The sequence below is a fragment of the Crinia signifera genome, chromosome 2 (assembly GCF_055691185.1).
Source record: "Crinia signifera chromosome 2, ASM5569118v1, whole genome shotgun sequence".
Classification (NCBI taxonomy): Eukaryota; Metazoa; Chordata; class Amphibia; order Anura; family Myobatrachidae; genus Crinia; species Crinia signifera.
The window spans coordinates 29802637-29815076 of record NC_139218.1 but is presented as its reverse complement, the minus strand read 5'-3'; positions in this window follow the sequence as shown (position 1 = coordinate 29815076).

Sequence of the window (12440 nt, the reverse complement as noted above, 5' to 3'; positions counted from 1 at the left end):
AAAATTTAGGAATAAAATGTATCCTATCTGTATTAAAAATGCAGAATTGCCTAAAGTCAGGTGTTACAGCGCTGTACATCAGAGCATGTTGCAACTACAAGGTAGCAATCGGAGGGAAATCAGATGCCACACAAGTAGATGTATGTTAGGTGGAATTTGGGGATTATTCTGGTTCACTCGCAAAGGCACAATCACTCTCTAATGGACAAAACCATATGCACTGCAGGTGGGGCAGATGTAACATGTGCAGAGAGAATTAGATTTGAGTGGGGTTTGTACTTCAAACTGATATCTATATTGCAGTGTAAAAATAAAGCAGCCAGTATTTACCATGCACAGAAACAAAATAACTCACCAAAATCTAACTCTCTCTCTCTGCACATGTTACATCAGCCCCACCTGCAGTGCATATGGATTTGTCCATTAGAGAGGGATTGTGCCTTTGCGAGTGAACCCTTTATGGGGGGTTATTCTAATTCACTTACAATTTGATCTACACACTGTAAATATGCATTTTGTTGCAGCTTAAATATTTTCATGAGTCAGATATTGTAGGCAGAGGCGTAACTAATATTGTGGCGCCCCCCCCCCCCCCCCGCCAAAAAATTACCTTACCCCTCCGCATGCCGCCGCCGCCGGCCCCGCATTCAGTCCGGCACCGCAGATAGCCTCCGGGCTCCGTCTCCTGCAGTAATGAAAAATGAAACGACAAAATGGCTGCCCCCGTACAGCAGACAGTTTTTTTAGGGATGTTAGAGGAGGCGGCGGCCTCCGCTAGCATCCGTAAAAACTGTCTGCTATTAGGGGGCAGCCATTTTGTCGTGACATTTTTCATTACTGCAGGAGACGGAGCCCGGAGGCTATCTGCGGTGCCGGACTGAATGCGGTGGCGGCGGCATGCGGAGCGGTAAGGGGGGGTCTGACCAGAGTGCCCGGGCACCGGGGGCGCCCCGTTGGCGCTTGCTCCCCCAAGCAGCTGCGGTGGCTGCCTTACGGTAGCTACGCCTCTGATTATAGGGTAAATTTACTAATGCTTCTAAAAATTAAAAGATTGGTTGCCCATAGCAACAAATCAGATTCTATCATTTATATTCTATATCATCTAAGAAAATTATAGACAAAATCTGATTGGTTGCTATGGGCAACATCCCCTCTTTCAATCTTAGAAGCCTTAAGTAAATTTACCCTTAAGAGCATGGAGAAAAAGCCACATTTGTTAGTATCATCATCCGGGACTTAGGGCTCCCATACACTATGCGATTTGGGCCCGATTTCAGCAGATTGGGCTGACAAATCGGGTGAAATTGTCCCAAATTGCATGTGTATGATCTCCGATTCGATCCAATGCGTGGTCCCATGTGCATCAGACCGGAGTAGGAGGTCAGACCTGCAGAACATGAGATAAATCGCAATCTGACCCATCCGCAGCACATTGGGGGAGCTTTTTAGCCGATTCCATCCGTAGGTGTGTGATTGTCCTTCCCAAAAATATTTTGAGGGAGCCCAAACAAACCAAGCACTTCATTCACAAATGTGACAGCCAATGTCAATAAAGGGATTGGTTTGATATACTTTGAATGTCCTTTTTAATATATGACATAAGGGTTGGTGGAAGATCCAAGGAGGGCCCAAGGACAATTCTGTCTTGCACCACTTTTCTTTTCATAATGGGCTATATATGGAGACCGTCTTTTTTTGCATAGACAAACTTTTTTTTAGTTATTGCTCTAAAACATTATTAATTTGCAACACATTTTTAAAATAATATAATATTATTACATTAGCTAAAGATTCCTGACAATGGTTTAATTGCAATTTTAATAGCCAACGATTCTTGACAAGGTTGAATAACAATGTTAATAGGCAACATATTCTAACAAGGGTTGAAGAGTAACATTAATAGCCAAGGATTCCTGACAAGGGTTGGAAAAAAAGCAATAAAATAAATAGTTGTATCCTTATCTTTAATTTTTTTGTGTAAAAATCATTAAAATCAATCAATCCTTTACCTGCATCTCACTACATACTGTACTGTACATACACAATTTCCAATTTGGGCCTCTGAGCTACTGTAATTCCTGATTAATGAAAACATTCTGGATTTCTATGGGGTCATACAGTTTATTAATATACCATTCTGTTTGCTACTGCTGTACCGCAATATTTCATAAATGGGCTATATGGTCTGATTCAGACCCGATTGATCATTTGGAAAGTTACAGATGACTGCAAGGAGTTAGCTGCTGCCCAGTTGCTATCTGCTCTCCTGTCCCACATCCATAGGTCATTCACGAGTGATCTTCCAGTGAATAGACCACCGACTCTTCCATAACTCTGCGACAGAGACAGGCTAATAGAGGCCAGCACTGACGTCAGAGACTCTCCCTTAAAATGCCTGGTCACTCCTCCTTTTTTTTTCGACATTCCTAGAAAATGGGCGGTTACCACCCCAAAACTTTGACTTCCCTTCAGTCAAATTCTAAAAGTAATGCGATTAGATCCTTTGGGCGAGATTCTATGCTATGCGCTAAATGCGCATGTTTTATTTGCGCACCACATCGCCGCAAATCGCCAATTTTAAATTCGCATTTTTCAGTCAAAATGCGCATATTTAATGTGATGCGCATTGGAGGCGATTTGCAGCGAAGTGGTGCGCTGTATTTAGTCCGACGAAGTAACATCTCTGCTCTGGATGCGCTGAGATGTTACTTCGTCGGCGTCTGTATTCAGAATGATTTCTGGCCAATCAGGAGCCGACTTTCTTGGCTCCTGATTGGCCGAGAAATCATTCTGTGCAGAGACGGCGAGGAGGAAACATCTCAGCGCCGGGCAAAGTCCTGCAAGCCGGGTACCAGTCTGGAGCAGCGCTGTCACCGGAGGTCGCCGCCGGGGAGCAGGTGAGTAGGATTTGCCTCCTTAGGTACCCCTGGGGACTACCACGGATCCCGGACCCCGGATTCTTCAAGCCAGGAGCCCCGGAACCCCAGGACCAGCCCCGGAACCAGGACCAAGGCCCCGGAACCGGACTCTTCTGCCCTGGAGCCCCGGAGCCCAGACCCAGGATCCAGGGACCGACCTACGGGCTCAAGGTAGGTAAGTATCAGTGTGTGTGTGTTTTGTGTGTATTAAAGTTTTATTTTACAGGGTGTCAGTGTGATTTTGTGCACTATTTTTTTCACTGCAAAACTACAAGTGCAAGCGTGCCCTTTAATGCCCCGCATGCTGGGACTTGTGGTTCCCCAAGTCCCAGCATGCGGGGTAGGCTTGCTGGGACTCATAGTTCGCCAGTGTAAAACAATAGTTTTCATTCTTTTTTTTACACAAATCATCAGCACGATGCCCACCGGCCAGCGGCATCGGGGACAGCCCCGGACTATCAGCATGGGCTGGTAAGTCCTGGAGGGGGGGGACCCCTTCATTGGGGGGGTCCCCACTTCCCCAGGACCCCTGCCCATGCTGACCAGCCAGGGGGTTAATGCTTTGGCCGCGGGAGCTTATATAATAAGCTTCCCCCGGCTGTGGCATTACCCTGCTGGCTGGTTGTGTCCGGTGCTGGTTTTTAAAATACGGGGGACCCCTAGTCACTTTGTCCCCCGTATTTTGGGAACCAGCGCCGGACCTTGAGTCTGGTGCTGGTTTCATAAAATCAAGGGGACCCCTATTTGTCGGGGACCCTGATTTTATGTCACCAGCACCGGCTCAGTGAGCCCGGGGCTGGTTATACTCGGGCGGGGGACCCCGCGCTCGTTTTTTTTATTTTTTAACCATTTCTATTATTTTTTACAGCAGAACCCTGCACAGAACATTGCGATCTGTGCAGGGTTCTGGCTAATTCGCCAAACAGACCCAGGTCTGAAATAAGTGTGATAATTAGTCACTTAAAAAATGCGATGTGCAAATGCGCATTGCATTAAATAAGCGACTTGTATACTTTTCTGTGCGAAAACATCTGGATGCGATAAAAATGCGAATTAATCTCGCAATTTTACTCAGCATACCTTAACGCACATAATATGCGATTTCAGTCCCTTAGCGCATCCCATTAAATAAACGATTTCATGGGAAAATGCGATATCGCCATTTTGTGGTCTAATTACCGCAAAAAAACGATAATCGCATCCCATAGAATGTCACCCTTTCACTTTTTTGTCACTATTTTTGCTTATGCATGGATGCTATGATCCGAATGCATGTGCAGTCTTTCGATAATAGAAAGGTTTGCACATTTGCACATGAGCAATCAAATCTGAATCAGGCCCAGAGCTGCGTTTAACTTTTTTGTTTTTTAAATGCACACCTGAAACCAAAACATGTAGATGAATCCATATGCAAAAGCAAACACAAGGGTAAATACCAGGTATGGATTGGGAACTAAAAGTGTCCCTTAAAAAATTTCTAACAGTGGCCTCACGCGGGCGGCACCAAATCAAATGTAGGTGGAACCAATACCAAAACATTCTGGATTAATACATCACTACACCTACAAGCTGTTGGTTACAATATTCTTTGTAGTTTAGCGGTCCCCAGACCTTTATTGCTACTGTCACAACCTCCCACCACTGAGACTGACAACATATCCCAAACCCTCCATCAAACAGAAAAACAACTCATTATCATAAACCCCCAATTTCACAAACATCCCCTCCCCTAGTGGAGTCCTAAAACATCCCATAAATTGTTACACCCCCAGACAGAACCCATTCCTGTCCCTTTACAGATGGCACGATTGATATAGTTAGGCACCCTCCTTAAATGAGTACTTGCGGCATCAGGTGCTCTGCTCTGTGACCCGACAAAGGTTGTTTTGTTTTGTTTTGTTTTGGCAACTACACTGGGCAAGACCACATCTTTAAAAAGAAGTCACCTGCTGACAAGTAGCCTCAGAGGTGCGGTTGCCGGATGACTGCCCAACAGTTTAACAGCGAAGTTTCCCAGTAGACTGATACACCTGTGGGGTGTGGTATGGCGGTCCGACAGGGGGGATCCCGGTGATCAGTATCCCAACGTCGGAATCCCTTCTGCCGGTGCCCCGACAGGGGGATCACGACTGACAGGGGTGATTCTCCCTTGTGGGAGTCCACAACCCCCATAGAGGGAGAATATAACCTGTGGGAGCTGTCAGAGCACCGGCAATTCTGACTTCGGGATACTGACCATCGAGATCCCCCCCTGTTGGACCACCATACCACACCCCACAGGTGCATCAGTCTACTGGGAAACTTTGCTGTTAAACTGTTGGGTAGTCACCTCTGGTTAGTGCACATTTAAAAAATAAAGAAGTTATAGGAGGATTTTTTAATGCGCTTAAAAGGGATTTAAAGCTAGAAGAGGCGCGTCCTAGCTGAACTGTAAATTGCAGTGTAAAAAAAACAAAACTGTCCAGTATTTGTGGGCTACATGCAAAAGCAGACAGTATTTACCCTGCATGCAATAAATAAATGTATTACCACCCCTTGCATTGCAGAATGGTTTGCCCAGGTGCACAGTTAATCCTTTATTTTCTTTTTTTGCTGTGCTTAGAATTTTTAATCAGCCCCTACTGTATATAGAATAGACACTGTGTACAGAGACTTCGTAAATTCGTTTACTATAATGGGTTCACAATCAGACGATAAACTGTCACCTGATCTGTGCTACACTGGTTTAATAGTTTTCACACTGTATCTGTAAGATCAGGGACTTCTGTGTATCCAGGCTTGGGAGAAAATAAATTACAGTTGCGTGTTTGACCTTAGGGTATGACAGGCTAATTTTAGACAACAGCGAAGGGGTTTTTATATAGAGAATAAAGGGTTTAAACCACTATAAAAAGTAATTCAGGAACATCTCAGCTTCAATAACATCTTAGCTCTCTGTATTCTTTCCAGAAATTCCCCCAAACTATAAATAATTATAACCTTTTGGAACCAGGTTAGTTCATGGGCAGTATGGTCGCACAGTGTTTAGAATATGGGGGCACTAGCTATCTATGTTCTTTGTTTCTTCCAGAAACATATTGGTTATATTAATTGGCTTCTGCCTAAATGATCTATCATGGCTCCAGTCTCAGCCAATAAGATGTGCCCATAGACTTCAATGGGCACAGCAGTAAAGATATCAGCTGCTATATGACCAGCACTGAGTACACTGCCTTCAATCCCCCCACTGCCAGCACCACTGCACCCTCCCACTGCCGACACCAATGGGAATCCTCCCTCTGTCTACCATGCTTTCATCACTCACTGCCGACACCTGCCAACCCTGCACTGAGGACACTGCTGGAACCTCCACACTATGCCGGCACCCACACAATGGTGACACTGCCAGCATCCCTGCACCGAGGATTCCGCCAGCACCCCTGCACTGCTGACACCGTCAGCACCTCATACTGCTGACATTGCTGTAACCCCTACATTACCATTATTGCTGCAAAATCCAAAACTGGATGACAAATCTGAGCGAATAACACAATGGGGTAGAAGTATGAAGCAGTGATGAGGGTGGAGAAGTGAGCCAGAAGAGAAATGGCCCATCGCAACCAATCATCTGCTCTGCAGCCCAAACTCTGAAGCCACGACTGGTCGTCAAGCGTCTAATACAAAAATAAGGCAACAGAGGTATAACGAAGAGTCATGGTGCCACCCCTCTTAGTACCCATAGAAAATAGCTGTTAGTTTCCACCTATGGCCTGGAACTGGAGCCTCGTTAGATCTCCTGCCCACCCTTGCCTTGCTAGATCTCCTTCTGAAAGCACCCATTCCCCAATTCCTGCTCGTTCTTACTGGTGCACAGAATGCAGCCAGTATCCTGCGTGCTGGACTTTCCTCTGTCTGCTGGCCCCACTGTAAGATCTGGTATTCTGTACTGGGGTTCTCCACTTCTCTGTAACATTGCTAGTGACCTCTCTACCTAGCACCTGAAGGCATATACTTCTATAGTTTCTGGAAGTAATACCATTGGTTCAGCCATTGGGTGATGCTATGATCACTTTACTGTGTGTACGAGCAGGAGATATTACCTCCTCTACATTTCATCGTCTCACCTGGTTTACAGTCAGACAGCATCTGAGTCTCTTGTTCAATGGATTAATCTGTAATCCAAGCAGTGGGCAGACCATACAGTACATGCCTTAGAGCTTGTTGTATTGTAGGATCATGTGCTTTGTAAAAATTGTCATGATGTGTGCATTCTTATTGTATCTGCAAGTGCAAGCAAACATCATGACATATAAAATAAGTATTCTGACAGTTAAGAACTGAATGCCATTGGGAGATGATTGGCTGAAGCATCATTTATCATACGCAACAAGTTTTATCACTCACAAATCCTTGGAGGCTTCGGAGGTGGGGCTGCAGTCCAAAGTTCAAATAGGGAAAGCCACGTCAACTGCCAGTAAGTCAGGGACGGCGGTGCTTGGCAGTGTTTGGAGTGGCAGTTGGTGTAGCTCCCCCATTTGAATTTTGGGATGGGCTACAGCTTCATCTCTGGAATTGACATTGTTTAAAAATATTTTTTATTCGTAAACAGTCACATGGATGACTATTAATTCCAAATTCAAAAGACCCAAATAAGAATTACATATATGTACCATAGAAAAATACAGGAAATGATAGGGATAATACCCAAATACATAAAGTGAGTTGGTGATATAGACAGTAAGCCCAGGAGAGTCTCCAGGTAATGCTGATGGTATGTATTCTGTTATACCACTTTCAGACATACATCCCATTATTTCCCTGCTCAGCAGTGGCGTGACAATGGCAATGCAGCCCAGCGGTGGCTTGGGGGAGCCGGCGCTGTGAGGGTACTCGGTCACTGCATATTGCAATGTGTCTGTCCGTCCATATGGAATCTGATGAAAATGTCTCTACAAAAATGGCTGCCACCTTGAAGGAGACAGAAGCACCCTCCAGTCAGTCCCTCTTCACCCTGGCAACCATGAAAAGCCATTTAGAGGCTTCTAAGGGGTAAATTTACTAATGCTTCTAAAAATTAAAAGAAGTGATGTAACCCATAGCAAGAAATGATAATGATAGTATATCATTGTAAGTAAGAGTAGCTTAGGGTGGCCGAGAGGGTAGGTGTGATTTTCAACCTTTTTCAACTTTTTTAAATTGACATGGAAACACTATCAATCTGCCACATGAATAAAAACAAACCCATTGGCACCCATATGAAAAAAACAATAAACTCTGGTCCCCACATGTACCAAAATAAAATACATGGACCCTCACATAAAAAAAAAGACCAGTGAATAACAGTAAACTGGTGTGGACATCTCTGGCTTTGTTGGAACACTGGAGAACTGCCAAGGCACGGCACAGTGGTTAAAGAATGCAGCCGTATACAATGCCGTCATTGTCTGTAGTATATAGCAGTGGGTGTGATTACAATGGGGATGAGGCAGACTAGATGGGCCAAGTAGTTCTTATCTGCTGTCAAATTCTATGTTTCTATGATGGAATGGTTTAAGAATAAAAATATCCTGGGCGTATTCAATCCAAGGTCACCACTGTCGGTCCGTTCTGACAGCCATGACCCTGGTCCGCTTGCGCTCTGCTCGCCCTGTATATCGGCAGGCGGGATTCAATGTCCCACCTGCCGATCGGCGAAAAGGTGGGCGTGTCTGCATAAACGGATGTGGATTGTTGAGATACGGCCATGATTACGACAATCAACGGCCATTCTCGGCAAAACGGGTATGACTGTTTTTTTTGTCGGGCCCGTTCTGTCGATCTGCCTCTTCAATGCTGTTGGGAAAGATAGCACTGAATAGGCGCCCGCCGCTATTTCCCCCATCAGAAATAGTGATGGGGATTGAAAAGCCCCCAAAACTCCCCATTTGGCACTTTAAATACGGAGTATAATAAAAATCTGCTTATAAAATCCAATGGCCTCTCTTTTTAAATATTAACATTTTTACAATTATGCTTAAAGTTTTTTAATGTTTTTCTGATAACTGTTTTTATCCTTTTCTCAGGAGGTTTTTCTCTTTATCATACCTTATGTGCTATTGTAATGAAAGCTTTATTACATTAAAGATTATATTCTGGCCCAACTGTTACTGCTCTGAAATCTCCACCCTCTCGAAAAACACAAACATTTTCCATATGAGAACGGTCACCATCTGGCATATTAAAGTCACTTTTTGCACTACGTCACCCCTTCTGCCATCTCTGCGATTTCCTCTGTTAACACCCTGCCTCTTCCTCTAGCTGCTGTCTTTACAGTAGATAATCCAGCACCAATCGCATCTGTCTTTAGTTTTTATTTTTAAAGTGAACCAGCCATCAATTTCTTTGCATAGTGTTATACAGTAGTAATTGGAAAGATGTTATGCAAAGAGAAGTTCCAGCAACATTCTATGCAGTGGCATAACTATAAATTTTGCTCCCCCCCCCTGCCAAAAAGTTTGTGGCGCCCCCCTATCCCCCCAGGGGGCCTGCCCTGCGTGTTTCCCCAGTGTGTGACGTGATGATGTCACACGCATTATGGAGAAGCTGAAGCAGGAGAGAGGCAGAGAGACCAGCAGACACTGCTTCTTCCCCGGGCTCTGACACATCCCAGGCCGCTCCAGCACGCCCATCCGCCCAGCCATCCTTTACACAGTAGCCAATACCCGGCTCTGTGTACAGTCAATTGAATCAGTGGGGGGATTTGTTGTCTCTGTCATGCGGCTGACTCGCCTCTGATGCTGGGGCTGCCTTACAGTAGTTACGCCACTGATTCTATGCATGTTCCAGAGCTCAGTAGGCTAATTTCATGTTCCATTGAACCATAGAGTTCTGCAGAAATAGCAAGCAAATCTTTTATAGTTCTTGTCATTATTTTCAGAAGTGCTGAAGACAATCATAAAGGCCGATTGTTAGTTGCACGGATGTCTGGTATTGGATGCAAATGGTGAGTATTTGCATACAGCTGATACACAGAACTGCCCAGCGACAATGCCCAAAAATAGCCACAATGACTTATGTCAGTTAAGATTGCCCAATAGATTCCAGAGTCCGTGCGGCTCAGTCGGTCATGTGACTCAATCGGTTCTATGCACACACAACACTCATGTGTCATGCAACTTTTCTTTAATATTGACACACGCACATGTTTTGTGAGACCTTACATCAAAAGGGTTCATCATCCATGGACTCGTTGATGGAGCCATTGTCACTTGCTACTGATGGCTGGGGACTCTTGGCCGAAAAACTTTTTTTTTTTAAATATATTTTTATTAAATCACTGTATGATGTACACTAAAATACACAGTATAAATTGATATTTGCATGGTGTTGTCATTTCCAACAAGGAAGGTTAACAGTATGGTAGTATATAGAGACTAGTACATATCAAGTTTAAGTATATCAATAAACTGTGCTTGTGAATTGAGTATAACAGGAACGTTACAACAAAAACATAGTGCATCATAAAGAAAACAAATAGAAAACAAAAGTAAAATAAAAAAATATGTACTCTCTCCCTCTCTCGGGACCCCCCCCCCCCCCCGACCCACACCCCAAACACATAGAGGGTTAACCTATGGTCTAATTCACGGTGGTCAAACACAAGGCCCGCGAGCCAAATCTGGCCCACCAGACCTCGTCATGTGGCCCGCGCAGCCGCCGCCAGCCTTCACCTTTTATTCTTGCTTCTTTTTTTGAGATCCTGGCCTGCAGTCTGCTGAGGAGATAGCACACAGGGGCAGTGTGTCCCATGAGATGCATGAGAGCTACCAGAAGCTCTGTGACTCCTACATCATGCCGCACGTCTGACGGCTTGCACTACTACTGCATGGAGTAGCAGCCAATCAGGGTGTGCATCCAGATGGAGTTGTGGAACTTGTGTGACATCACTCTCCCTTCAATCAGCTCACGTAGCCGGAGCTGCAGGGTTGGTGTAGGGAAATGCTGGGACTGGGACGTCACGCAGCTGGCGATCCGCGCTGGTAGTAGCGGATGGGAGCAATGGAAGTATGTGATTGGTCGCTACTACTGCTGGATTCCATGTGGTAACTGTGTGTGCGAGGCGGCTGACTGGAATAGGTTAGTAGTGTCAAGCTCGGGCTGGCCGCTGTACATGGGGATCTGTCACTGACGGTGACGTTTACACACCAGGCCTTGCTCTCCTCCTAACTTGACTTCAAGGCCAAACAGTGTTCAGGTCGACTGAGCCACTTAAGACGTGTTAGTATAGCTATGTGACCATTTCCATCTTTCTCAAAATCCAAGCAGCTCATATTCGCCCAATAAGTCATTTTCAGGTCCCCAATCTCCCCTATCAGGAAGGAATATCTTTCCTGAGAACTTCCTCAAGTATTATCCAGGTAACTCCTCCCAAAATCATTTTTCAAAAATTTTTACATTTGAATATCTACTTGTCATTATTCGGACTATGTCTCTGCTTTCAGAGCTAGTTATTACTTACATTATTGCAAAAAACAGTAATAATTGAATGCAGTGACAATAATTTATGATAATAAAGAGTGGACACATAGTCCTACAGATACAACCGGCCCTTTGAGGGTGACCAAACTGCTGATGCGGCCCCCGATGAATCTGAGTTTGACACCCCTGGTCTAATCTAATGTTATGGGACGTAATACATTTCAGGATGTATTTCGTAGACTTTGATGGATTTGATTTCTCAACGACAGTATGGCGATATAACTCTCCCAAACTGCAAAGAAGTTGCCAATTTTTTTATCTTTGTTTAAGCTGATTTTGACCCAGTCCATTCGAAACAAATAGAATAGTTTGCATTTAAACAATGGAAAAGATGGAGGTAAGGGAGATATCCATTCAGCCGCTGGCTGAAAAACATTTATACTTTAGACCAGTGGTTCTCAAATAGCATCCTAACAGGGGCGGGCTGGGCCGGGGGGCAGAGTGCCACATGCCCCCCGGGCCGGTATGTAGTGCCTGGCTGGGCCGGCTGTGTGCAATGCCTTGTTGCCGCAGCCGTCTCCTGGTCCGGCTGCTGCACACAGGCCTCCTTCTATGGCGACGGCCTCTCCAAAAATGGCCGCCGCCATGGAGGAGTCAGACACTAGAGGTACTGCTGTACCTCTAGTGTCCGTTAGAGGATGACAGCGCGGCCAGCGGTACCCGGAAGTGCGGCTTCGGGTAGCGCTGGCGCGCTGTTTTAAAGTAACCCCTAGGCAACGAGCATTACCCAGGGCTGCTGAGAGGGGAGGAGCTACAGTTTATCTGCGGAGGCCGCCTGCAGGAGCGTGGGTGCAAGTACTGGTGTAACAGAGCCTGCATATATACATATTGCAAGGATTAAAAAACACTGTCTAAATATGTGGGCCCTTTCAAGTTGTTGGACATTCCTTCCTTTTTTGGTCGACTTGGGTGATGTTGACACTTGTACTGCAGTTTAATATTGCCAACATTTGTGTATTCTTATCTTGTCTGCTTCCATAATGTGAATGCATCATAGCTTGTTACCTTGTGCTACACTCATTTTCT